Below are 13,781 nucleotides of genomic sequence, written 5' to 3'. Positions count from 1 at the left end.
CATTGTTCTAAATAATCAGACAAAATGTAACTTTCTTCTTTACTGTAAACAATAAGAAAAATACAATTCAAAGAACGAAAAAATGAAGTTTTTAACTGCATTGTAATCCATAATGCACTGCAAATTTTGTTTGTCCAACCATCCCCGTTTGTATGATCCTTCTTTAATACAGATCAATTTGATTTAACAAGCCTATACAAGTCATTTAGCAAATCATATTAGACCCTTGACTACTTAAAGTGTTAAACATTACAACATTGCTGTCTGGATAAACGATTAAATGTATATCTAAGTGTTCTTGATGATGATCAAGATAGGCTACTCCAAAGAAAAATAATTATGATACGAGTTTTGTAGTGTATTATTGAGATAACTGTACTTACTAAAATATTGCATTATGTTCTAAAAAAACATATCAACCAACGACTGAACAATATAAAGATATAGCCTACATGAAACTGTAGTCGTTTCAAATCATTATGCAAGCATTCTTGGACTGACAAAAACGCACTTAAATGTTAAACTTAAGACTTGTTTGTTAAATTCACTGTTTTATACAGAAACGTTCTACTGCAATAAACTTATAAAAAGCAATCACTTACCTTTTCAAGGGAAAATTAAATAGGCTAAATAATTACACCCCACATAAATGGTTACCTGTCTACAACTTCCTGCAAAGCTCAGCATCAACTCACTCACTTATTAAACACTACAGAACCAGGTATTTATGATCTTTAGGAGCACTTGTTAGTTACAGACAGGTGTGCTGGATCAGTGTTGAATTTGAACCCACTCCAGGAACAGAATGGTAACCTCTTATAAAATTAAGGGGTGATTTACAGCACCAGTGCATGTGGTTCTTCATCTGCATGGCATTTAATATACACCCAGCCATACCTCACGTTACATACTAAGTTTAAAAATTTGTTTTAAAGTACCATAAAAATAATGCTTACAATCTATATTGAGAAAGGTTACAAAGACAATCCTTTTTAGATATTTAAACGTGGTAGCAACCTCAGTGGAAACAGACTACACAAATGTTCATTTGACCAGATGCTATGCAGCCACACAACATTGACACTGAATAATTACATTTATTAAACAGTTTTAAACCTAGGTCAATATAGCATTTAAAAATGTGATGACACTGAACACCTGCTCATCACATTACCGCAAAAGACCCAGAGCTGACCATGAGTTTACACTTTAGACATTCTCTTCTAGTGAAAAGACTAAAGTGAATGCTTTAATAAACGTAAGATATAATCAAATAATACAAATATTCAGGACATTAACAACTGAATGCAGCAAGGTAGAAGAGACCACACTATATTGTGAACAGAGAAAAAAACAAAAGGAAACCATTGGTGAGACAAATTTATTTGAACTAGATATTGTGATTAGTCTCTAACAGTGACTCAGTGGCTCTAACAGAACAGAAATCCCTCAGATTTGCAGTTGGTGCATGACAGACACTGGTGATGGACTGTGATGGGACACCGGTGTGAGAATGACGGTGAACCACAGGTGCATTTGGGTGTCTCACAGGTTGTTTTCTCCTAAGTTACTGGGAGAAGAAAAGAAACGGTTAGAGCATTTTCTGTAACACTGTACCAAAAACAGTATCACATCATATAAACGTATGAGAAGTCAACCACATGGTTCACCCTAAAATGGTGCGGTTTTGGGCACCACTAATTTTGACATTATTTGTTCCCTACTATGGAAGGGGGGGGGGGTTGCAAACATTGCAAACATTCTTCAAAAGATCGTTCCTTGTGTTCAGCAGAACAAATATATTCATACAGGTTTGGAACAACTTACAGGTGAGTAAATGACAATTCAATCAGTGACACTGACCACACACCCACACCCGTTGGGTTTACATGTTTTATGGGGACATTCCATAGGCGTAATGGTTTTTATACTGTACAAACCGTATTTTCTATCACCCTACACCTACCCTACACCTAAACCTAGCCCTCACAGGAGATTGTGCACACTTTTACTTCATCCAAAAAAAACACTCATTGTGCATGATATATAAGCCTGTTTCCTCATGGGGACCTAAGAAATGTCCCCACAAGGTCAAAATCTACTGGTATTCCTATCCTTGTGGGGACATTTGGTCCCCACAACGTGATGAATACCAGGTACACACACACACACACACACACACACACACACACACACACACACACTTTGTTGTTATACTGTTTTTGCTTGTTTAATTGTCAGTATTTTCAAAATAAAACTTTAAAAATACTTCAATGTTTAAATTAATCAATTATTGTTATTAAAACTACTAAAAACACAGATATCTCTTGTGTGGCTCGAGTAATATTAATGACACAGATAAATAACCTTTCAAGATGGAGAAGAATAGCAAAAAAAGTTAGCATAACTCCACCATGGCATATTTAAACATGGTCATGTGCATGTTCATCCTGCTGTAAGACAGGAGCACCAGTACTGCAACTGACAGTAATTTCAACTGTACTAGTAACTGATCAACTGATACTACTCTGAACAGTCTCCAAAGACAGATCAGACACATTAATTAACTAGATGCACTTACTATATGGTTAGGATTCGGGTTTGGCTTAGCGTTACTTGCATGCATTTATGCATAATTATTGTTATTATAATAGTAGGCACATGTATTGTGTAACAACAACACCTTAGAAAAAAAGTGTTACCAAAAAGTCCTTACCGCGAAATAATTTTTTTTTAATAGAAATACAAAAAAAAAAAAAGTGTATAGACCAATTATCAGTTTGTAAACATTCGAGATGCGTGTGCAGCATGGTTGCAAAAAACCCAGGAGAGATAGCCTTTACAGCTACAGAATTACACTGATCTGGTCCAAAATAATTTAGATTTAAAAAGATTATATTGGTAAGATGTCATTTACAAAATGTTCTCTGCATATTACAAGAGCTTGTCACCCAGCAAAAAGCACTGTTATTCAACGAAATTGACGTTAGAAAGTGGGATTGTCATACAGATCCCCACACAGGGATGACATTTTTCTGTGGTCTGTTCAAGTGGTAAGAGACCCGGAATATATATATATATATATATAAGTATTTTAATATTTTTGGCTATTCTGCAAACTAAGCACAAAAGGGTTTAAATGAAAACATTACATTCTGGGGGAAAAACAGCATGGTTACGATGTGGAATAAAATACTTTTTCAATAAACAAAATGTTATATACAGAGTTTCTGCAGATTAACTCTGCATTAAAACTTAAGACTTTTTTAATACCACCTACGAAATTTAAGACCTAAACCTGTATTGCGCACAGGAGACGATATTCCACACAAAATATCCCCGTAACAGTACCACATTACCGAGATCTTAGTGGTGTAAACTATTTATTTTGAAGCAATATTTTCAGTGTTCTATCAGCTTTTACATATTTTTTTTTTCTTTATAAAATACCATATATGCTTCACCTTTCAAGGCAAATTATTACACTGTATCAATAAATTCTAGGGATGCACCGATCCTTATCGGCCGATCACTACACACAGCCGTTGTTCACTGACGAGCTGCACACTTTCACACTGATAATGAACATTGATTTGCACAGCTCGTCGGTAAACAACGGCTGTGTGTAGTATATACGGCTCAACGTGAAATCACGCACCTGATGGCATTTACCGCTGATTACAGAACCGGCTTTACTGACAAAACGCGCAAGCATTATCGGCCGATTCGGATCGGTGCATCCCTAATAAATTCTATAGCGGTTACCAGTCAGATTAAATAATTTACAATGCAAAATTACAACTGCAATAAATAATGTCATGAGATTAATGTTTCAAATATATTTATGAAAATACAAATAAGAAATGTTGGGGTGAAAAAGCATACTTAAAAAAAAATACTAAACTACCAGCAGGTGGCAGTAGGTCACTTAACGAATGAGCATTAAGTGTTTCATATAACTGATTCCTTCAAAAAAAATCTGAATCATTCAATAAAATCATTCAGTGTTGCCTGGAGAATGTGCTATACTTCTGTGATCCTTGTTTGAATTGGAACCATTTTCGTTGGTGAAACAGAACAAAACAGTAAATAGTGTCAAGATGCAAGTAACTTAAAGGGATGGTTCGGAGTAGATTTGACTTCATTGCTATGCACTCCGAAGCCCATGTAAATACCCCATCCGAAGTTTTTTTTTTTTTACCTTAGTCGAACATTTATGGAGATAGTTTTTCAAATGGCTTGCTACAGAAGTGAATGGTAAGTGTGATGTATCTCGTAAATTGCACCACTAAACTTGCAAGTAATCTTACCAAACTTGTACAGTAGTGTAAATAGTGTATGTACTCACAAAACACTGCATCGGAACATTTGTAAGTACACCATGAGTGTTTTAAAAACACGTTTTACCCGAGAACTACTAGTCTCAAAAACTACAAATGGGAAAAGCACGTAAAAGTCCACCTACTACGTTGATATGCACATAGACGTAGTAGGTGGACTTTTACGTGCTTTTCCCAAACCAGGGAAGTGACGTTGACGTGTCGCCATTTGTAGTTTTTTGAGACTAGTAGTTCTCGGGTAAAACGTGTTTTTAAAACACTCATCCCTTGAAGAACTACTTGACTAACTACATGTTAAACTAAAATGAATGTAACATTTACAATCATGAGAATATTCAGCAAAATAGCTCCCTTTGTATGTTACTAAACTGTATCATGTTATAAATAATCACCCATTTTGAAATAGTTTCTGAGTTTCTTTATGTGTGCCCACAAAGAGACAGGCAGAGTGACTCTGATACCAGAAATACACTATCGATCATCAATCGCTGTTTACGCTGCATGTGTTAAAATCAGAAGAATGATTCTTGAGTTTGTTGCCATGCTGCTTATTTTTTGTCACTTAAGTTTTAATCGGGCTGTTTGTCTGGTCGGGCAAGTAAAAAAATAAAACAAACTAGCTTGAAGGTTGGTGGTCAGCTAGCTCGACCTATATTTATTACTATAATTACTGAAATCATTATATACAGAAAAAAAGGTAGTTTAACCAATATTCTGCTACTGCTATTCTGTCTGATGATGTTGCAGTAATCACAGCGGGGGGTGATTTTAAAACAGTCATTGGGTCCATCAGACTTAAGATATTTTGGCGAAAATGTGACCAAAATATTTAAGGAATAAATAATATTTATTAGGAAAACAGTACTTAAGACAATTTAAGACTTTAAGGACCCGTAGACACCTTGTATATAGCAGTTATCAAATTTATCTGAAAAATAATTGAAATACTAGTTGCAGCCCAAACTAAAAACATTCACTGATTGACAACAAAATCCTAAATTCATTACCTTGTCCAAGTGTGATAAAAGGTTCAATGGCGGAGGATGGAAGAGAGGGTCCTCACTATGTCAGGCTTCTACAGTTGGTGCAACCAAGGCGGCAGAATTAAGGATACTAGAGTAAAAGGAAATCATGTTACAGACACATCACTCATGTATGAAAGGAACAGATATAATGCATACATCGTTTAAAAAACAACAACAACAAATACAAAAAAGATCCTACAGTGGATCTGTTTAAGCAATATTATTGTCATTTTAAAACTAGGCCTCAAACTCAAGTCCTGGAGGGTCAAGCTCTGCAGAGTTTAGCTCCATCCAGCTCAAGATCACACCTGCTTGGAGTTTCTAGTAATCCTGAAGACTTCAGGATTAACACTTAACACTTTCAAATAAATATTTAGATCATAAAAATTAAGTATCAAGTTATCAAAACATTAGATACCTTAAAAAAATAAAAATAAATAAATAATAAATAACCATTTTATAACAAAAAGTGCGAAGTGCACAATGAGGAATGTTTTTGTTCGTTTCCATCTACTGATTTTTTCCCTGACCTTCTATTTGCTGTAATTTAAGGGTGCACACTATTGCTGAAAAACACAATCCTTACTTAGCAGTTCTATTACACAAAGGCACATAAACAAGGCCATATCTGCAGATTTTTTGTAGAAGCAATTTTTAAATTAGAACCTCATGACTACACCACGTTATATATGAGAAGCAGCAAATGACACAGGCGCAAGTGGAAAAACATGGTGACATCAATTTTTATGTAAATATAATGGAGAGAAAAAAATTGCATCACCAAAAATGTTTGAGGTCATGTACATATATTGATTATTGTGACAGGCCTAGAAAAGAGTATGCCAAAGATTCCTAGATGGTCTGCTAAAAGTTCCTCAAATCTTACCCTGGAAGGCCAATGCGCTCCAGAGTTTAGCTCCAATTCTGATCAAACTCGCCTACTTGTGATTCTCTAATTATCCTGAAGACCTTAATTAGCATGCTCCAGTGTGTTTGATTAGGGTTAGAGCTCAACTCCAGGAAAATGGATCTTGTGGTCCAGATTTGAAAATCCCTGGTCTACTACTTCTGGTTAGAATCAAGCAGAAGCAGAAACAGGCAATGTCGCTCCTACAGTGCCGGTGCCCTGCAGAGTTTAGCTCCAACCCTAATCAACAGCATCTGAATAAGCTAATCAATGTCTTCAGGATTACTAAAGCTGGCTGCACACTAGATGATTTAAAAATCTTAACCAATTTTAAAACCACCGACATGAAAACACTTTCTACTGATGTTCAGCCGTATAATCCTCTGAACATGCACAGTAGACGATTCAACCAGACCGTAAATAAACACATTTGTTGACTGTAGGAACGATTTCACAGTGATACGAGATCTCACGGAGACTCTTGAGATCAAACGTGACTAGAGACAGGGGAAAAAAAAAAACATAATGGAGGTTTACAGCTGGCTCTCGCAGTGTGCATTTGTAAGTACTGGTACTTGAATGGGTTGAAGCTGGGATTAACGCATTTGAAGTGAAAGTACTTGATGAAGATATACTATGTGTGGAGAGCATTCACTCAGTACCATTACCTCATTTTTGACCAAGGCTTTTGTATTGGAACTCTTCATATCATTTAAGTTTATTTTACACACTTTAAGCATGATCACATTGCATACTGAAAATGAGTTATCGCAATCGCATAATCCATTTTTCTGCAATGTCGTGCAGCCCTAGGTTTTGCATACAAAAATACAGTCAATGTTATTGCTGCAAAAAAAAAAAAAAAAAAAAAAAAACATACCTGGACTTTGTGGGAGAAGAAAGCATCCATACAAAGACTGGTTGCCAAAGAGTGGATGATGGAGGGACCACTGCCAAACCTCATGACAGAATTCTAACCGAGTCAGGTAAGCAGATGAAATTGCACTGAAAATAAACATTAATAAAAAAAATGGTAAAATCAGATTAGATTATTACTTTAATCCCTATAAACCAAAGCAATGTAATAACTATATGAAATCATCACACACTAATAGTGACATATTCAAGAAAATATTCCTTTTATAGCAAAAGGCAATACAAAATATTGTTCTGAATAATTATTCTCTATAATGCACAAGGTTTAGGGAATAACTTTCTGAATAATTTGCCCATTTGATGTCTTTAGATCGGTTTGTTACAGCTGTATTCCAGACATTTAATTTCTAAATTATAAAACATTAAAAAATGCATATTCTGCATATATTTTATTTTATTAAGAATTGGTGGTCTGGGCTTAAATGTTATCTCTATTGCTAATTGAACATGATATGCACCGCGGTAGATTGCAAAACGCGGAGCTACAACATACAACTATTAAAAATTAGTTCACTTTTAAACATGTTACATCAATCCCACCAATAACAAACATACTATCATAAAATAAAACGATAGATTTCCACATATCATACTGTGCTTACTTCTTAACCACCAAACGTATCGTAACGTTTACACAGTGAAGAGACTGGAGTTCAGAGTGACTGTCTCTTCTTCATCTATTGTCTCGTCTTATATTGGCGAGTCGACTCGGGTGCGTACATCGCCACCTATAGGGTTGATTAAGTACAATTCATAAAGAGGGACTCAAACTGGGAGGAAAAGAAAGAAGTAAAACAAATATCACCGTTATATTTTTGGTAACACCCATTGCTTTGAATATAATATAGTAAAACACAAAGACCGCACTACATTAGAAAACTCCATTTTTTTTAACGCTAAGTTAACGCAATGTATCATTATGTAAATGTACATACTTAAAAAAAAAATAACAAAAAACAAAACAAAAAAAAAAAACTTTTTCTCTAATTAAGTAAATCCTTACTCGCGTGCCAAGCCCGCGAAACCGGGCAGCGGGCATATATAAACAGGGGTCTGTGCCCACCGCGCGCACAGCCTGACTCCCCTTTGAGCGGACTTCCTCAGCAGTGCGTGTTTTTAGGTAAATTACTTTTTTTTTTACTTAACTAATTTAGTTTAATTACTTTTTACAAGTATAGGACGACTACAAAATTAAATGACATTTAAAACTATGAAGAAAGAACGTTATAAATGTAATTATAATAAGTTAATTACAAATTGTTCGAGGTTTGTTTTTCTGAGGGAACTTTTTTTTTTTCTGAGGGAAATAACCACTAAAATAAATAGTGGCCGTTTTCATCCGTAAAACCCATTAAATTAGACTGTCTTTTCTGGTAAATGTGTGTTACATTTACCGGAAAAGACACACGGAAAACGACTTTCCGTCATCAGGGCCGTTAAACCATAGATATATATATATGCGTTGGTTAGACCGTTAAATGCCGTTACAGCTGTGTGTGACGTCATTGCTAATAGAGCCAATCCGCTCCGTTTGAGAGACGCTCTTTCTTGTCACAGATATCTGTCATGTTAATGTTACTTAAAAAGTGACCAATTATACAATTATTCCTAGTAATATCTTGATTATTCATATTTGTATGGAAAATGGTAGTGCGTTGTCGGTTTGGATGCGAGCGCGTGAGCTCTCTCTCTCTCTCTCTCTCTCCCTCTCTTTCTCTCTCAGGTGCGCGCCTTTACATCTGTTTAGATTAAAACTATAATGAAATCGGTCATCCCTATTTTTGTAACAACAATAATTATAATATAACATAATAATAACTACTACTATTGTTGTTGTGATTGTTATTCTCAATAATTAAAATGCATCTGGCTTATTTGTGAGGTACGGTCCCTGCATTCTTCTTCTCATCTTGCATTATCAATGATATTACACATATTCATGAGAGCCTTTAAAAACTTTGGGAATTTATAGCTACCATAAAAATAATTATTCTCTTCTCTCTTTTTTTCAGTGTCGATTGCCGTCTGATTGATGTAAGTGAAAATAGTAGCAGTCAACCTACACCTCTGTTTCTGCCAGATTCATCATAACATACCATTTCATCAATAATCACTGATAGAACTGAAAACATTTTAATTTGTACAGACACCCATATTTGTTTTTCTTTTTTTTTCTCTTCTGCATGTGTCTACAGCAGTTACATTGACCACAAAGGCTCTTTTAAGAGCCAATTCTCAAGAGCGTCTTTGGCTTTGTAAGTATGTATTTTGACTGACTACTCAGGGTTTAGATCAAAGCAACATCATGCACTATGATAGTAACGTCTTAATGAAGACATTAAAGGGATCATACAAATAAATACATAAATAATTATATTATATTATATTATATTATATTATATTATAAACAAACACACACACACACTTCCAAAAGGACATACATCACTTTCCATCACTGTAACAGGAACAATGCTGCAAACTCCAAAACACTGACTGTCCAGTATAAAATAAGACAGCCTTGAGCAGCTGTTGCACTATTGAAGGGAGATAATATTGTAAACATTGTAATGAGCAATTCCACGCAAATGTCAACCTTACCATGAAAAAATAAAGTTTATACAAAAATAACAAAACCCAGTTTAAGTTGTGCATTTAGGGTCTGTATTTAGCTGCATCAACGTGCTTTAATAGAAATTTGAAGGAAGTAAATAAATCATAACATTTTAGAAATTAATTCATTCTAAAATTTCAGAAATTGCATTCTCAACCAAAAACAGTGCGGCTTTTACTGTGCGGGTAAGAAATGCACAGGCGGACTAAAGGAAAAAATCGTCAAAACTATTTGAAATGTCATAGAATTTTTATTGTCAGTATTAATTTATCTTATTTAAACATTTTATGTAGGCTATTTCAAATAACTTTTGTCGCTATAGGGGATGGGTGCGTGACGTCACAAGTTATTTGAAATAGCCTACATAATTAATGTAGACTTGTGAAGATTTATTTTACTGCGGATCCCACACTCTAGCATTAACCTCATTTAAATATGCTAATACTGATATTTTAGTGTTTGTGCAGAAAACTAATGCGCATGCATGACAGGGAGGTGCCTGCGTGAACACTTTTTTTCTGATAAAGCATTCTTTTCTGATAATGAAACAACTTAAAATAATAATAAAAAAAAAAGAAAATAAACGACTCAAAATTGGGGTGCTTCTGCCTCATATACATGAGAAATACATCTAAAGAAAGTAAAGTTTAATTGGTATTAAAAACATAAACGAAAACTGAATTAAAATTGATATTTTATGCTATGTGAATGGCCAACTCTTCTCCCTTCATATCAGCGCGTATGTTTACTTCGTTGCTGATGACTAATCTGCTATGACAGTTTCAGGCTTACCATATAAAATTTTTGAATTAAATTAATTCTAATAACATTTAAAAAAATCACATTCTCAGCGAGAACTTCGCGGAGATAGCATAAGAATTAGCTGTCAGCGTATAAATATGCACAGTGGGACTGTAACTTTTTTTTTTTGAAGTCATATAATGTGCATTGTCAACATGATATAATTTTAAACTTTTGTGTGTTTCAAATAACTCGTCACTATCTGTGCTGCATTCATGCTGAGTACTAGATTTTGCGTGTTGAGCATGCTGCTTTATTTAGCCTATTAGTTTTATATATATATATATATATATATATATATATATATATATATATATATATATATATATATATATTTTTTTTTTTTTTTTTTTTTTGTCTAAATATGTTTTTCATAACACATTGTTTGAATTAATTTCGTATCATTGCATACGAAAATATTTTTTGTTATGCAGATGCAAAACGTGAATCTCAAGTAAAGAACGAAATTTTGTGTCTCGTAGGACCCAGGCCCGTCGCCAAGGGCTCGACGTGCCCCCCTGCCCATGACCGCTTGTTAACTTACTTTTGAGAACGAAAAACATTGATCTAGCATTAAATACTGCCAAACAAATCATCTAGCTCTAAAGGAGCACTAATCTCTACAACAGTAAACTAAAATTAAGCTAATAACTAATCGTTTCTTTAACCTTTTTTATGCACATTTTGGGATATTGCATAAAAACGCTGGATGGAAACGCCAAGATGCGCATGAATTCTAAAAATGCGCGTAAAAACCTATTTGCTAACTAGGATAAAATTCTTATCCGGTAAGAAAACGTGCATAAACTCGATGGAAACACTTTTAACTAATACATTACTTGATGCGCATCAAATATTTGACATGTGATTTTGCAATCTGATAGCATAACTGGACCAACCAACAGACCGATCTCATTGCACAGCATCTTCTAGTTCCGTCATTTTAAAATGCTTAAGGAAAGTGGCAAAGTGCTTCATCATAATAAACTCCCAGAACTGTTTTCCCAAACAGCAGGCTCTGAAAATAAGATAACACGACTGCGTTTCGTCTGCGCGCTCTGAAGCTCGTAATTTATTGTATACAAGAATGATCATGGGCTATAGCCTAGAGTGCCTTCTCCCATACTACAGAAAATTATTTTTTTATTCGTGATATTTAGCACAAGTTAATCAGGAAGTGACAATTTTGTTCTCTTCAACTCACTGGATGGTAACAGTGCTTTATTCGCAACTTTTTATGCGATATTCTAATTTTTCGCATAAGTTTAATTCATTTGGAAACACTGGCGTAGCAAGCAGGCGGGCACGCACTGCGCATGGGATTCTGTGTAGGAAGAAAAACTAAATTAAAAAAAAGGTAAAAAAGAATAAAATAAATATTCCTAAACGAAATTTGTTTCACTTAAATAATTAACATATTATCAAACCAAAAAAAAAAAAAAAAAAAAAACTGTGCGACATGTCTACAATAAGTTCTGGTTCATTTAGTGACGGCGCAGCAAGCTCAAGGAAACAGAGCAGGCTGAAAGCCCACACTTTTCTTTATTTTATGAAAGCTGTTTTTATAGTGAGTGCAAATATAAGCTTACCTTTTACAGTTCGGAATAATGCCTTATTCTTATCAGTGTGACCAAAAATGACATTTTAAGTTGGTTCCGCTGAAAGGAATAAAATCTAAGCGAAAGCGCCGAAGCCTCTAGATGTGGAAAATATTTGTAGCTATTCTCGCCGAAAGATGCACAGGTGCGTTTCAGTTTTTCTTTAAATTCGTATGGTTAGACTTTTGTATGGTGTTTATCAGAGCCATAGAGAAATAAAACTGTTGTTGTCGACAAATCCTTTAAATTAGCCTATTCAGACAGACGAACATAAAAATCTGAAAATATGAGCAGCTACAAAATTATAGTACAAATTTATAAATAAACATTATGAAATAAATCACAAATTATAATGGCATTCACTATAAACACCAGAGCTATATAGGATATTTCTGGTGTTTATAACGAATGCCATTATAATTTGTGATTTATTTCATAATGTTTATTTATCTGAATAGGCTAATTTAAAGTCGACAACAACAGTTTTTTTGTCTCTCAACACAATTTTGTCTGTTATGTGTATAGCAGTTTTTTTTATTCATGCAGCAAATGTTTTAAAACTAGTAAGTACGTAAATACGTTTTTTAACATTACTTGCTTTGAAGGAACTTTTAACTGCCATGAATTCGTTGTAAATTACAAAGGTCATTGTTATAGGCCTATATAGATGGAAGAATATTGTTTTAGCATATAGTTGCATGTAACATTATAGTGATGTATCGATGAATATTAGACAGTGCATATGTTAACAGCCTACACAATTCTTTAGAAAATTATCCTTTTGCTCAGCTGCGCATACAATCTTAGCAGACATGTCTGTGATCGGCTATTGTTCAGTGCTTCAAAAACCTTCTTTAAAATGTTTTAATATAGAACTTTATTCAAGTTAATGTTTTATATATAATTATATATAAATTATTATATAAAAGTGTGCCCCCCTATGAAAACAAAATGCCCCCCCAATGAAAATTTTCTGGCGACGGCCCTGCTAGGACCACGGTACATAAATAAACAAATATAAACAACAATAGACGTAAGAGCAAATTTTAAATCTGTACATAACTAACTTACTAAAAGTGGTAATCTAACATACATCATAATGTAAGACAGACTATACAATACATAATAACTGTGCATGATATTGCAAAAAAGGTATTAGTGCAATTTGATTTGTGGTGCATAGCCTACACAAGTAAACATTTGCCATCTGTCGTCTTATATTCGCCGTCTTATTCGCAGTCTATTTTATAAATATTTGTACAGTAGACGGGCTTATTATATATTTGACATTTTACATTGTAGGCTACTTAACTTACATTGTGTCTTAGTTATTTAATGCATAAGCAAGTCATTAAAACATACATAGGCTACTGTATGACAGGGAGGCGCCCGTGAAATCACTTGAATTTTTTTTCCTGATAATGAAACAACTTAAAATCAGTTCGAACCTGATTTAACGTAAGGTTTTTTTTTTTTTTTTTTACAAATACTAAAGACAGACAGGATGCGCTTTCTGCGAAAGGATGGATAGTTCCTCAAAAAAGAGCCAGAACTCAGCGTGTC

At 34.3% G+C, this 13,781-nt stretch overlaps 1 long non-coding RNA gene across 1 annotated transcript; it reads right to left on the bottom strand.

Moving 5' to 3' along the window:
* Positions 1–633: 633 nt before the first annotated feature.
* Positions 634–10,720, bottom strand: LOC141332092 (uncharacterized). The gene is made up of 4 exons (XR_012355284.1): positions 7,811–10,720; positions 7,153–7,277; positions 5,348–5,453; positions 634–1,570 (listed from the first exon to the last, which is right to left on the bottom strand). It is a non-coding gene; the product is annotated as an uncharacterized lncRNA (long non-coding RNA).
* Between the last annotated feature and the right edge of the window lie 3,061 nt (positions 10,721–13,781).

Source organism: Garra rufa, chromosome 3 (genome assembly GCF_049309525.1).
Source record: "Garra rufa chromosome 3, GarRuf1.0, whole genome shotgun sequence".
Classification (NCBI taxonomy): Eukaryota; Metazoa; Chordata; class Actinopteri; order Cypriniformes; family Cyprinidae; genus Garra; species Garra rufa.
The sequence above is the reverse complement of the archived record's forward strand: the minus strand, read 5'-3'. Positions and strand labels throughout refer to the sequence as shown.